Raw genomic sequence first — 15,436 nt, forward strand, 5'->3', positions numbered from 1 at the left:
TACCCTAGAGGCCCTACTTTTTAGCCTACTACCCAACTCCCTGAATTGCTCTCGCAGGACCTCCCTGCTCTTTCTACCTACATCATTTTTACCAATGTGTACAATGACATCTGTTTGACTACCTTCCCTTTTTAATATGCTTCCTACCCTCTCGGAGACATCCAATACCCCGGCACCAGGGAGGCAGACTATGATCCTGGAGTCTTGTTCGCGCCCACAGAACTGCCTGTCCGTGCCTCTAACCATCGCGTCCCCCATCACTATTGCTCTCCTAATCCCCTTCTTTCCCTTCCAGGTCACAGAGCCTGTCTCCGTGCTGGTGATCTGGTCCTCATGGCTTACCCCTGGAGGGTCATCTCCCTCCACTGAATCCAAAACAATATACTTATTTTCCTGTGGATTGTTCCTGTGGAGCAGCACCAAGAGGCAGCGATTTTTGGGCGTGTGTGGAGGTCGCGAGTGAGGTAAATTTTCCAGTTTAAATTTTTAACTTTTTATTTCCAGTTAAAGTTGCGAGTAGTGGTGGTTTTTTTTCTTTTTTTTAAATTAGTTAGAAACCGGAAGTCGTCACTAGGACGCTTACCGGTATTTGTAGTTTTTTTTCAGGTCTCTGACCCTATAAATTGGGTAAAAAGTCTGACAATACCCACATCATACCTATAAATTGGCACAGAGAGGATACCCGATCCTGTACACTGGCAGAGAATCCCACCCTTCCCCCTCCTCTAACCATGTGGTGTACATGGACTTCAGCAAGGCGTTTGATAAGGTCCCCCATGCAAGACTTCTTGACAAGGTGAGAGGGCATGGGATCCAAGGGCCTTTGGCCTTGTGGATCAAGAACTGGCTTGCCTGCAGAAGGCAGAGAGTGGTTGTGGATGGGTCTTTTTCTGCATGGAGGTCAGTCACCAGTGGAGTGCCCCAGGGATCTGTTCTAGGACCCTTGCTGTTTGTCATTTTCATAAATGACCTGGATGAGGAAGTGGAAGGATGGGTAAGTAAGTTCGCTGATGACACGAAGGTCGGTGGTGTCGTGGATGGTCTGGAAGGATGTCAAAAGTTGCAGCAGGACATAAATAGGATGCAGGACTGGGCGGAGAAGTGGCAGATGGACTTCAACGCGGATAAATGTGTAGTCGTCCATTTTGGCAGGACCAACGGGATGAACGACTACACTATCAAGGGCAGGAGTCTTAGTAGTGTTGAAGAGCAGAAGGATCTTGGGGTCTGGGTCCACAGGACTCTTAAATCGGCCTCGCAGGTGGAGGAGGTGGTCAAGAAGGCGTATGGTGTACTGGCCTTCATTAATCGAGGGATTGAGTTTAGGAATCGGGAGGTAATGTTGCAACTTTATGAGACCCTTGTCAGGCCTCATTTGGAGTACTGTGCGCAGTTCTGGTCGCCTCACTATAGGAAAGACGTAGAAGCTATTGAAAGGGTACAGAGGAGATTTACAAGGATGTTGCCTGGACTGGGAGGCATGCCTTATGAAGTTAGGTTGAGGGAGCTGGGACTCTTTTCCCTGGAGAGATGAAGGTTGAGAGGCGACCTGATAGAAGTTTATAAAATGTTGAGAGGAATAGATAGGGTGGATTCTCAGAGGCTATTTCCCCGGGTTGAAATGGTCGCTACAAGAGGACACAGATTTAAGGTGCGGGGAGGAAAGTACAGAAGTGATGTTAGGGGTAAGTTTTTCACTCAGAGGGTGGTGAGTGAATGGAATCGGCTGCCGTCAGTGGTGGTGGAGGTGAACTCGCTGGGGTCTTTTAAAAGACTTCTGGATGAGTATATGGGGTTTAATGGGATTGGGGGTTATAGATAGGTCTATAGATTGGTAGGTGTTGATGTGATCAGCGCAACTCATGGGCCGAAGGGACTGTTTGTGCTGTAGTGTTCTATGTTCTAATTATAAGTGTGTGGGAAGTTTTTTTTTCCCTGCTGGAAATTGTTTCAGGGATGGCAGTTCAGGCAGTAAGCTGCACCTCCTGTGGTATGTATGTGGTGAGTGACACCAGTAGTGTTCCTGCTGATTTTACCTGCAGGAAGTGTGTACGATTGCAGCTTCTGGAGGAGCGTGTTAAGGAGCTGGAGTTGGAATTGGAGGAACTCCGGATAATTCGGGAGGCTGAGGCGGACATCGATAGGAGTTACAAGGAGATAGTCACTCCTAAAAATGAGTCTTGGGTAACTGCTAGGAAGAGGGGAAAGAAGCAATTGGGGGGACAATCCCCTAGGGCTGTTCCCCTCCAAAATAGGTTTTCTGTCCTGGAGGCTACGGTTGAGGAGGAATCAACTGGAGATAGCCAAAGGGAGCAGGTCTCTGGAGGTGAGCCTATTGTAAAAGCTCAGGTGGTTAAGGGATGTAAGAGATTGGGCCTAGTGATTGGGGACTCCACAGTTAGGGGGACAGATAGGAGAGCCGGAAGTAATGGTAGGGACTCAGGGCTGGTGTGTTGCCTCCCAGGGGCTGGGGTCTGGGATGTTTCAGAGAGGGTGTTCAGGACTCTTAAGGGAGAGGGAAATCAGCCCCAAGTCATAGTTCATGTGGGGACGCATGACATAGGGAGGTTAAGGGAAGGGGATATTAAGCAGAAATTTATGGAGTTGGGGTGGAAACTTAAGGCCAAGTCAGACAGAGTGGTTATCTCGGGACTCTTGCCTGTGCCACGGGATAGTTTAGAGAAGAACAGAGAGAGGGAAAGTTTGAACTCGTGGCTGAGAGGATGGTGCAGGAGGGAGGGGTTCAGGTTCTTGAACAATTGGGGCTCATTCTGGGGAAGGTGGGACCTCTACAAGAGTGATGGTCTACACCTGAATCAGAGGGGAACCAATATCTTGGGGGGAAAATTTACAAAGGCTATGCAGGGGGGTTTAAACTGATTCGGGGGGGGGGTGGGATCCTGAGTAGCAGGGATGAAAGTGAGGGGGGCATAGATGGGGATTGCAATGCACGGCATTGTGGGGGTGGAGCAGAGCAGGGTTTGAAATGCGTATACTTTAATGTGAGAAGTATTCGCAATAAAGTGGATGAACTTGCAGCGTGGATCAGTACCTGGAACTTTGATGTTGTGGCCATTTCAGAGACATGGATAGAGCAGGGTCAGGAATGGTTGTTGCAGGTCCCGGGGTTCAAATGCTTCAGTCGGAGTAGAGAAGGAGGTAGAAGGGGGGGAGGAGTAGCATTATTAGTCAAGGATTGTATCACAGTGTCAGAGAGGAAGTTTGATGAGGACTTGTCTGTTGAGGTAGTATGGGCGGAGATTAGAAATAGGAGAGGAGAGGTCACCCTGTTGGGAGTCTTTTATAGAGCTCCTAAAAGTTCTAGAGAGGTTGAGGAAAGGATTGCGGAGATGATCTGGGATAGGAGTGAAAGTAATAGGGTAATTGTTATGGGGGACTTTAACTTTACTAATATTGATTGGAATTGCTATAGCTCTAGCTCGTTAGAGGGGTCAGTTTTTGTACAAAGTGTGCAGGAAGGTTTTTTGACTCAGTATGTAGATAGGCCAACTAGAGGTGAGGCTATATTGGATTTGGTGCTGGGAAATGAGCCAGAACAGGTGTTAGACTTGGGAGTTGGTGTGCATTTTGGTGATAGTGACCACAATTCGGTTACATTCACCTTAGTGATGGAAAGGGATAGGCATGAACCTCGGGTCAGTAGTTTTAGCTGGGGGAAGGGTAATTATGAGGCTATTAGGAGAGAGTTAGGAAGCATAGGTTGGACTAGGAGACTACAGGGTCTGGGAACGTCCGAAATGTGGAGTTTTTTCAAGGAGCAGCTACTGCGAGTCCTTGATATGTATGTCCCTGTCAGGCAAGGAGGAAATGGTCGAGCTAGGGAACCGTGGTGCACTAGGAAAGTTGATTCGCTGGTTAAAAGGAAAAAGGAGGCTTATGTCAGGATGAGACTTGAGGGCTCAGGTAGTGCACTAGAAAACTTTAGATTGGCTAGGAGGGAGTTAAAGAGTGAGTTAAGAATGGCTAAAAGAGGACATGAGAAGACTTTGGCTGATAGGATTAAGGAGAATCCTAAGGCATTCTATAGATATGTTAAGAACAGAAGATTGGTTAGGGCGAGATTAGGGCCAGTTAGAGACAGCAGTGGGAAGTTATGTGTGGAACCGGAAGAGATTGGAGAGGCATTGAACCAATATTTCTCTTCGGTGTTCACGCAGGGGGACATAAATGTAGCTGTGGAGAACACTGGGTTACAGGGTTGTAAACTGGATAGTATTGCAGTTGATAAGGAGGATGTGCTAGATATTCTTGAGGGTTTGAAAATAGATAAGTCCCCTGGGCCGGACGGGATTTACCCTAGGATTCTCTGGGAGGCAAGAAAGGTGATTGCAGAGCCTCTGGCTCTGATCTTCAGGTCGTCGTTGGTCACCGGTATAGTGCCAGAAGATTGGAGGTTAGCGAATGTTGTCCCATTGTTTAAGAAGGGGAATAGAGACTTCCCCGGGAATTATAGACCGGTGAGTCTTACTTCTGTTGTGGGCAAGGTTTTAGAAAAAATTATTAAGGATAGGATTTATAGTTATTTGGAGAGTAATGAATTGATTGGAGATAGTCAGCATGGTTTTGTGGAGGGTAAGTCATGCCTTACTAACCTTATTGAGTTTTTTGAGAAGGTGACCAAAGAGGTGGATGGGGGTAAGGCAGTTGACGTGGTGTATATGGACTTTAGTAAGGCGTTTGATAAGGTTCACCATGGAAGGCTTCTGCAGAAAATGCAGATGCATGGGATTGAGGGTGATTGAGTTAATTGGATCAGGAATTGGCTAGCAGATAGGAGACAGAGGGTGGTGGTTGATGGTAAGTATTCGTCATGGAGTTCAGTTACAAGTGGTGTGCCTCAGGGATCTGTTTTGGGGCCACTGCTGTTTGTAATTTTTATTAATGATCTGGATGAGGGTATAGTTGGGTGGATTAGTAAATTTGCTGATGACACCAAAGTCGGAGGTGTGGCAGATAGTGAGGAAGGGTGTCATAGATTACAGAGAGACTTGGACAAGTTGCAGAGCTGGGCCGAGAGGTGGCGGATGGAGTTTAATGCAGAAAAGTGTGAGGTAATTCACTTTGGCAGGAATAACAGATGTGTAGAGTATAGGGCTAACGGTAGGACTCTGAATAGTGTTGATGAACAGAGGGATCTAGGTGTATGTGTACATAGATCCCTGAAAGTTGGGAATCAAGTAGATAAGGTTGTTAGGAAGGCATACGGTGTCTTGGCGTTTATTGGTAGGGGGATTGAATTTAGGAGCCGCAGTGTCATGTTGCAACTGTACAAAACTCTGGTGCGGCCGCACTTGGAGTATTGTGTGCAGTTCTGGTCCCCACATTGTAGGAAGGATGTGGAGGCATTGGAGAGGGTGCAGAGGAGGTTTACCAGGATGTTGCCTGGTATGGAGGGGAGGTCCTATGAGGAGAGACTGAGGGATTTGAGGTTGTTTTCGTTAGAAAGAAGGCGGCTAAGAGGGGACCTTATTGAAACATATAAGATGATTAGAGGTTTAGATAGGGTGGACAGTGATAGCCTTTTTCCTCGGATGGAGAAATCTAGCACGAGGGGGCATGGCTTTAAATTAAGGGGGGGTAGTTATAGGACGGATGTCAGGGGTAGGTTCTTTACCCAGAGGGTGGTGAGGGATTGGAATGCCCTGCCTGCTGCAGTTGTAGATGCGCCTAGTTTGGGGGCGTTTAAGAGATCCGTGGATAGGTTTATGGATGGAAAGGGATTGGTTTAGATTAGAGGGTCATTGCTTTCTAATTGGTCGGCGCAACATCGTGGGCCGAAGGGCCTGTTCTGCACTGTAATGTTCTATGTTCTATTTTGGAGGAGGACAACCACAGGGGATCCCTCCACTGACTGTTCACTCCCTTCCCCTCTCCCATCTGTCGCCCAGCCCTTACTTTTATGGGAGACAGCCACTGGGGTACTCCCTGGTACATCACCCTTCTGACTTTTACCCTTCCTAACTGTGACCCACAAAGAACAACAAAGAACAACACAGCACAGGAAACAGGCCCTTCGGCCCAACAAGCCCGCGCCGCCGTTTTAACATTCACTGAGTGCCTCATTCCAATCCTTCTTCGACCTACGACTTTTGTCTACGCCTCTTGGAGTTCACAATAAAAGGGTGCAAACTGAGAGAATTATATGTGCGCCAGATTAAGGGAGGTCTAATTTAGGGATAATTTGTTAACACCAATCAGCCTAAAAACACGTTTTTGGGGTGTGGGAGGAAACCGGAGCACCCGGAGTAAATCCACGCAAGCACGGGGAGAATGTGCAAACTCCCACAGACACCGATCCAAGTCGGAGATCTGACCCAAATCCATGTATCTGCACAGCAAACAGTGATAGTCACTGAGCTGTCGTGTTGCCTGTCAGTTGGTCCAGTTTAAGCGTACACTAACGATGTGAAGCACTAGACAACTCTCAAAGCAACATCCAAGAGCAGCCCTCGCACGACCCACTGCGTGTATGCCCCTTGCTGGCCAACAAGGCAGACCAAATCACCTGTGGATGTAAAAAAAGAGACATCAATAAACATACACAGCCTATTCAGACATTCACGGAAGATCCCCAGAAGCTCAAACCTAAGAGACAGGTGAGCCATAAAATATGTTGGACGGCCCATAGGAATCTATTGATTCCCAGGAACGTCCTGAGGCTCTTGATCCTTAACTAGAACAATCTTTTGTATCCCTCCATCTCTAGTCTGCTCATGTGCCTATCTAGGTAAACCTTAAACAACTCTAGCATGCCTGCCTCCACCACCCTACTTGGCAGTGCATTCCAGGCCCCCACAACCCTCTGCGTGAAAAACCTCCCTCTGAAATCTGAATTATACCTCGCCCCTCTAACCTGAAGCCCGTGGCCCCTCGTGATTTTCGTATCCAACCTGGGAAAAAGCTTCCCACTGTTCACTCTATCTATACCCTTCATAATCTTATACACCTCTATTAGATCTCCCCTCATTCTCCATCCTTTCAGGGAGAACAGCCCCAATTTGCCCAATCTCTCCTCATAGCTAAGACCTTCCATACCAGGCTGCATCCTGGTAAACCTCCTCTGCACTCTCTCCAGGGTCTCCACATCCTTCCGGTAGTATGGCGACCAGAACTGGACACAGTACTCCAAATGCGGTCTAACCAACGTTCTATACAGCTGCAACATTAGGCACCAGCTTTTATACTCTATACCCCTTCCTATAAAAGCAAGCATACCATAAGCCTTCTTCGCCACATTCTCCACCTGTACTGCCACCTTCAAGGACTTGTGTACTTGAACACCTAGGTCCCTCTGTGTTTCTATACTCTTGATGGTTCTGCCATTTATTGTATAGCTCCCCCCTACATTATTTCTTCCAAAATGCATCACTTCGCATTTATCTGGATTAAATTCCATCTGCCATTTCTCTGCCCAATATACCAGCCTAACGATATCCTGCTGTATTGTCTGACACTGCTTGTCACTTATCAGCAAGTCCAGCCATCTTCGTGTCATCTGCAAGTTTGCTGATCACACCAGTTACTCCCTCTTCCAAGTCATTTATGTATACTACAAATAGCAAAGACCTCCAGCTAGAAAAAGACCCTTCCACTACTACTCTCTGTCTCCTGTTACCAAGCCAGTTCTCAATCCATCTAGCCACCTATCCTTGTATCCCATGAGCCTTAACCTTTTTCACCAAACTACCATGAGGGACTTTGTCAAACGCCTTACTGAAATCCATATAGACGACATTCTCGGCTCCTCCTTCGTCGACCGTTTTTGTCACCTCCTCAAAAAATTCTGCCAGATTCGTAAAGCGGCCTCCCCTTTACAAAGCCTTCCTCCCGAGGCCCCGATGTGACTACCTGCCTATAACTTCTATTTATTAATTTCTCGTTTTCCCTGACTAAACTAAGGTCATCGAGCCGCAGCTCCAGTTCCAGCTCCCTTACACGGTGTCTCAGGAGTTGCAGTTCCACGCACCTGGCACAGATGTGGACTTCCGGGAGGCAACTCGTCTCCCGGAACTCTCACATCCAACTCCGAATGCAGCAAACTGGCCTCTCACTCATACCTGCGATTTCCTTTATAGTGTTGGAAGATCAAACAAAAGGGGGAGAAAAAAATGACCTACCTTGCCTCCGCCTGGTTTTGCTGAAGCCCGGTGAGCCAAAGCCTTTACAGCTAACCCTCTGCTCCCAGCTCACCCTCTGCTCCCTGCTCACTCTGCTGCTGCCTGTATACTGCGGCCTTCCTTTTATATTTCACGTGCCCTTCCCAGCTCACCCCGCGACTTACTTCCGCTTTAAATTTAAAACTACTCGCAAGCAGAAAAAACCCGCAAAAAAATAAAAATAGACTCAGTCACTTACTGCACTGCACCAGTCACTAATCGCTCCTCCACTCAACTTGCTCCAGGGAACAATGACTTCAAGCTAGTCCAGAATAAGGACAGAACCTAGAGAGAGAGAGAACATCAGCCTCCAATTCAGAGATCACTTAAAAGAACTCCTAAACCATGATACAATCATAGATAGTGATAACTCCCACCAAGGATGATCTTGGACTCCCATCAAGAATGGAAGAAGTTGAACACGTGAAGAATGGAAAAACCACAGGAGTGGATGGGATTCCAGTGGACATTTTCAAACTCAGATTCTGCTACAACTGATGAAAGCAAGTGTCCAATATGCCTTGTTAACTACCCTATTCACGTGCTCTGCTGCCTTCAGGGATCTGTGAATAAGTACCACCAAATCCATCTGTTCGAAGCTTCCCATCATCTCCATTTGCTGTTCCTGAAAATCTGGGACAGAGAACTTACTGCCAACCTCAGGAATGCTGTCATCACCACCATCAAGAAAGGAGACAAAGCAGACTATGGGAGCTACTGAGTAATTTCCCTACTTTCCATTGCCAGGAAGATCATCACCCGAATCCTTGCTCGCTGCCTTCTCCCAGTCTCTGAAGTAATCCTTCCAGAAAGCCAGTGTGGCTTCGGACAAATTGTGGAACAGCAGATATGATTTTCACTGCTTGATAACTTCAAAAGAAATGCCAGGAAAAATATCACCAACTCTGCCTGGCCTTCCATCAATCTGACCAAGGCTTTCCTCTCAGTCAATCGGGAAGTGCTATGAAAAATCCTGTTAAAGGCCGGCTGTCCAGAGAAATTCATCAACATTCTCTGACTTAAGCATGACAAGGTGTTGGTGACAGAAATAAGACAGAAACCTTTGAGATCAAGACTGGAGTCAAGTGGGGATGTGTTATCACCTCCATATTTTTCTCCATCTTCATCGCCACCATTCTTCAGCTTGTCAAGAACAAACTTCCTAGTGGAGTGGACATTTTCTACAGGATGGCCAGAAAACTTTTCAACCTTGACCAATTGAAATCCAAGAAGAAAACAACACTGACATTGCTCATGGACCTTCAGTACGTGGATAACATTGCCATTTGTACTCTGTCAGAAGAGAATTTCCAAGCTATAATTTACACCATTACAGAAGCATAAGAATCAACCTCAGCCTCAACCTCAAGAAGACTCAAGTCCTTTACCAACCTGCCCAGGGCAAGACCCATCAAGGTCACTGGAAAAATCCTTCCCAAATGTGATACATTTCCCCTATCTGCCTTCAGGCATGCAAGGACAAGAGTCTTCGATGTTCAAAACATTCAGGCTGACGCCAAGATCCTTGTGCACAAAGCAGTCGTTCTCCCAGCTCTTCTACATGGCTCAGAAACTTGGACAATGTACATTTGTCGCCTTAAGGCCCTGGAGTAGTACCATCAACATGTCTGATACTGATTCTCCAGATGAGCTGGGAAGATAGGCGTATTAACATCAGCGAGAGCCAAGAGCCCCAGCTTTGAGGTCATGATCATCCGAAACCAACTCCACTGGGCCTTCCAACCACATGTTTAGGATATCAGATTCCCGACTGCCAAAGCAAATCCTCTTCGTTCAGCTAAAAGAAGGTTCCTAGACAAGAGACGGACAAAGGAAGCATTTCAAAGACACCCTGAAGGCATACCTCAAGAAATGAAATATTGACATTGATGTGTGGGAGACCCTTGCTCAGAATAGACCTCCTGATTGAAGGGTCACAATTATTCGAGGACACCTGATGTAAGAAGAGGCCCAGAAAAGGAGCCTGAGAAAGTAATGTCAATGATCTTGAGTCCAGGGATCAAACCCATCTATCAAGTGCGCAATCAAAGATGTGGCTCTAGCATTGAGCTTATCAGCCTTGTAAGGACCCACAGAACCCATGACCAGTAATACTGAGTTCTTAGGTAGCAACATGGCCATGATTCTCCCATCCCATTGTGCTTATCTTTTAGCGCAGCGAGCCGGGGAAATCATACCTTGGCCGATTTGTGGATTCCTGTGAGCGTACACACCATGCTTATGTCTCCCAGCATCAGATTTTTGGCACAGCCTGCTCTGTGCTGGAAATCGGAGGGGAGATGCAGAAATTATTTAAAAATCATTTTCCTACAATTTAAATGAGATTTAGGGCGGCACAATAGCACAGTGGTTAGCGCTGCTGCTTCACAGCTCCAGGGACCTGAGTTCGATTCCCGGCTCGGGTCACTGTCTGTGTGGAGTTTGCATGTTCTCCTCGTGTCTGTGTGGGTTTCCTGCAGGTGCTCCGGTTTCCTCCTACAGTCCAAAGATGTGCGGGTTAGGTTGATTGGCCATGCTAAAATTGCCCCTTAGTGTCCTGGGATGCTTAGGTTAGAGGGATTAGCGGGTAAAATGTGTATGGATATGGGGGTAGGGCCTAGGGTGGGATTGTGGTTGGTGTGGACTTGATGGGCCGAAGGGCCTCTTTCTGCACTGTAGGGTTCTATGATTCTGTTCTATGATTCAATGATTCGCAGGCCTGGGACTGAATCCTCTAGGCCCGCTAGATTCTTCCAACCTGCCGGTGTGTTTTACTCCAGTGGGGATTACACTAGCTCCCCACTTTCGGGAAACTGGTAGCCTGCTGGAGTGAAAGGAGAGCAATCAGGGCCCCTCAGAGGGTTTGGTGGCAGGGGGTGGTGCTCCCTGGGCATGAAAACCCTGGAAGTGCCAGCCTGGGTCCCCTGGCACTGACCACCAGACATAGGGCAGTGACAAAAGGTAGGTGGTGGCGGGGCGGGGGGGGGGGGGGGGGGGGGGGGGGTGGTGGTTTGGGATTGGAGATCAGGGCAGTACGAGATGGTGGGGGAGTGGGGGTGTTGAGGCTGGCCCAGGAACAGTCAGGGTGGGGGAGTTATGAATGGGCCATGGTGGTGTTGGGGGAGCTGGCCACTGATCGAACTGGCCAGCAAATGGAGGCTGACAGTTTGGGGCCTCTGCGTGCTGTTTCAGCCTGTCCAGTGGGAATAGACCCCACCTCCTGAAATCCAATGATATTCGCACTGGTGGCCTCTGCAGTGCACAGAAATTCTAGTCTGAACTCCCACTGAAAAAATGCATGAATTTTTCCACAAATTCAACACTTAGAATTTTTTTGGGAGAATTCCACCCCTTATGTGTTATTGAGTAATTGTCAAAGAGACTCACAAACAGCTAGCTCCTCTCCCTGTAAGAACTAATTCCTACACAGTGAGAAAGGTAGAAAAAAATCCAAAGGAAAGGAATGCCTTCTTTACTTTCTTACTGAGCTCCCTTACTTACTAAACCCCCAGGCATGCAATCAGTTCCAAAGCTGCACTTGAGAACCAAGAAATTGATTACAAAAGGAAAATAGAATATGAAACCAAACTAGTGGGGAACATAAAAGCTGACTGTAGAAGTTTCTGTAGGTTTGTTAAGGGACAGAAGGGCTAGCAATGACAAATGTGGGCCCATGCAGAGACAGCAGAATTTATAAGGGCAGAGAAACTAAGCAAATACTTTGGCTGGAATTTTCCAGCTGTTCATACTTTTGGGACCTTCTGGTCCTGCAGGCCCACACTCTCATTGCAGGTTTCCTGGTGATTTGCAGTGCAGTCAATGAGAAATATCATTGACAGCAGTGGCAGCAGAATATCCCGCTAGCTCCTGCCATGATAAATGCTTCCTGGGGGGCCAGAACATTCCCCCTCTTTGTGTCTGTCTTCACACTGGAAGATACAGCAAGCGTTTCTAAAATATTGGGAGCCAAGGGAATAGTGAGATTGAGGATCTGAAAGAAATTGATAAAAATATAATACTAGAGAAATGAATGGGGCTGAAAGTTGATAATACCTTGGTTCTACATCCCATAGAAAGTGTTGAAAGAGGTTGCAATGGAGATAGTAGATGCATTGATGATCACCTTTCAAAACTTGGAACAGTGCCTGAAGATTGAAAGGTAGCAAATGTGATGCTACTTTTTAAGAAAAGAGGAACAAAGAAAATAGGGAAATACGGACTAGTTAGCCTGGCATAAGTAGTAGGGAAAATGCTAGAATCTGTTCCGTAGGATATGATAACTGCGCATTTCGAAAATAAAAGTAAGATTGGGCAGAGTTAACTTGGATTTACGAAAGGGAAATTATGTTTAACAAATCACAGAATCCCTACAGTACAAAAGGAGGGAATTCAGCCGTACCAACCACAGTCCCACCCAGGCCTTACTTCTGGAACCACCCTGCTAATCCCCTCACACTAGGGGCAATTTAGTACAGCCAATCAACCTAGCCCACACATCTTTGGACTGTGGGAGGAAACCTACGTACACATAGGGAGAAAGTGCAAACTCCACACCATTACCCAAGGCCTGAATTGAACCTGGGACTCTGGTGCTGCAAGGCAGCAGTGCTAACCACTATGTCACCTTGCCGCTCATTCTGTTGGAGTTTTTTGAGGAGGTAACTAACAGAAAAGGGAGAACCTGTATATGGATTTTCAGAAGGCTCTTGATAAGGTGCCACATACGAGGTTAGTGAACAAAATTATGACTCATGATTGGGGTTCTTATATGCATATGGATTGAGGATTGGTTAACAGACAGAAAATGGAGAGTAGGAATAAACAGGTTGTTCTCAGGTTGGAAGGCTCTGATTAGTGCTTGAACTCCAGCTATTCACAATCTATATCAATGATTTGATGGGGACCAAATGTATTATTTTCAAGTTCTGCGTACAGTTCTGGGCACTGCGCTATCAGATGTATTGGAGAGACTGGAGGTTTACAAGAATGATTCCAGGGATGAGAAACTTTAATTATGAGGATAGATTGGAGAGGTTGGAACTGTTGTCCTTGGAGAGAATGCCAAGAGGAGATTTGATCCAAAGTGTTCAAAATCATAAGGGAGCTTGACATAGTAGAGAAACTGTTCCCATTCGTCAGCGGATTGAGAATGAAAGGGCAAGGATTTAAAATGGTTTGCAAAAGAAGCAAGTGTGATGTGAGGGAAAAAAGACAAGTGTTCAGGTCTGGAATGCACTGCCTGGAAGTCATAGAGTCATACAATGCAGAAAGGGTTCTTTGGCCCATTGAGTCTGCACTGACAATAACTACCACAAAAGGCATGTTAATCCCATTTTTCTGCACTTGTGGCAGTTCCATGAATGTTATGATATTTCAAATGCTCATCTGAATTTTTTTAAAGGTTGTAAGTTTCTAGGTCTATGCAAACTCTCTCCCTTGCTTCACGCAGCGGCCTAGGACACTTCTCAACTGGACCTGGGGATTTATTCATTTTTAAACCTGCTAAAATCACCAATATCTCCTCTCTTTCAGTACTAATTTGTTGAATTATATCATAGCACCCTTCCCTGATTTCTATATCTACATCATCCTTCTCCAGAGTGATCACAGATGCAAAATCCTCAATACCTACGTCTTTTGGCTCCACACACATTGCCATTTTGCTTCCTGATGGGCCCTACTGTTCCCGGTTACCCTCTCTCCCTTAATATACTAATAAAAGACGTTGGGATTTTCCTTTATTTTGCCCATCAGTGTTCCTTAATGCCCCTCTTCACTTTACTAATTTTTAAGTATCCCCTGCACATTCTGCACTCCTCTCGGGCAGCCTCTGTTTTGAGCTCCTTGTATCTGCTACAAGCCTCCCTTTTTTTCCTTATCCAATCCTGTATATTCCTTGATATTCAGGGTTCTCTGGATTTGTTGCTTCCACCTTTCACTCTTATGGAAACATGTTGGCTCTGTACTCTCGCCATGTCCTTTTTAAATGCCTCCCACTGCTCTGATGTGGATTTTCCTACAAGTAGTTGCTCCCAGTCCACTTTGGTTAGACTATAAGACAGAATTAGGCCTCTCGGCCTATCCAGTCTGCTCCACCATTCAATCATGGCTGATATTTTTCTCATCCCCATTCTCCTGCCTTTTCCTTCTAACCCTTGACCCCCTTATTAATCAAGAATTAATCAGATCCCATCTTATCCTATAAAAATCAGTCTTTGATAAATTTTAATATTTTTCTTGGATGTATGTCCCTCTGTATCGTGGATAGAGGATTGGCTGTCAAATAGGAGGCAGAGAGTGGGGGTCAATGGGTGCTATTCGGATTGGCGGTTGATGACTAGTGGAGTGCCCCAGGGGTCTGTGCTGGGGCCTCAGCTATTTACCATTTATATAGATGATCTGGAGGAGGGAACCGAGTGTACGGTGTCGAAATTTGCTGATGACACCAAGATTGGTGGAATGGCAAATTGTGCGGAGGGTGTGGAGAGTCTGCAGAAGGATCTAGATAGGCTGGGCGAATGGGCCAGGAACTGGCAAATGGAATTTAATGTTGGCAAATGTGAGGTTGTCCACTTTGGTAGGAATAATGGTAGGAAGGACTATTACTTACATGGCAAAAAACTGCAGCATGCGACGGTGCAGAGGGACCTCGGGGTCCTTGTGTATGAGTCGCAAAAACCCAGCCTGCAGGTGCAGCAGGTGGTCAGGAAGGCTAATGGGATGCTGGCCTTCATAGCGAGGGGGATTGAATATAAAAGTAGGGAGGTCTTGCTGCAGCTGTATAGGGCACTGGTGAGGCCGCAGCTGGAGTACTGTGTGCAGTTTTGGTCGCCACACTTACGCAAGGATATTTTGGCCTTGGAGGGAGTGCAGAGGAGGTTTACTAGGCTGATACCGGAGTTGAGGGGGTTGAACTATGAGGAGAGGCTGAATAAACTAGGCTTGTACTCGTTAGAGTTTAGAAGAATGAGGGGAGATCTCATTGAGACATATAAGATGATGAATGGGATGGATAGGATAGAGGTGGAGAAGCTCTTCCCGCTCAGAAAGGACAGTAGGACTAGAGGGCACAGCCTCAAGATAAAGGGGGGGTGCGGTTTAGAACGGAGTTGAGGAGGAACTTCTTCACTCAAAGGGTGGTGAATCTCTGGAATTCTCTGCCCGTTGAAGTGGTGGAGGCTGCCTCGCTAAATATTTTTAAGACGCGGGTTGATAGGTTTTTGATAGGCAAGGGGATTAAGGGTTACGGGGAGAGGGCG

Source organism: Carcharhinus amblyrhynchos, chromosome 11, assembly GCF_965287045.1.
Source record: "Carcharhinus amblyrhynchos chromosome 11, sCarAmb.v2.hapA, whole genome shotgun sequence".
Lineage (NCBI taxonomy): Eukaryota > Metazoa > Chordata > Chondrichthyes > Carcharhiniformes > Carcharhinidae > Carcharhinus > Carcharhinus amblyrhynchos.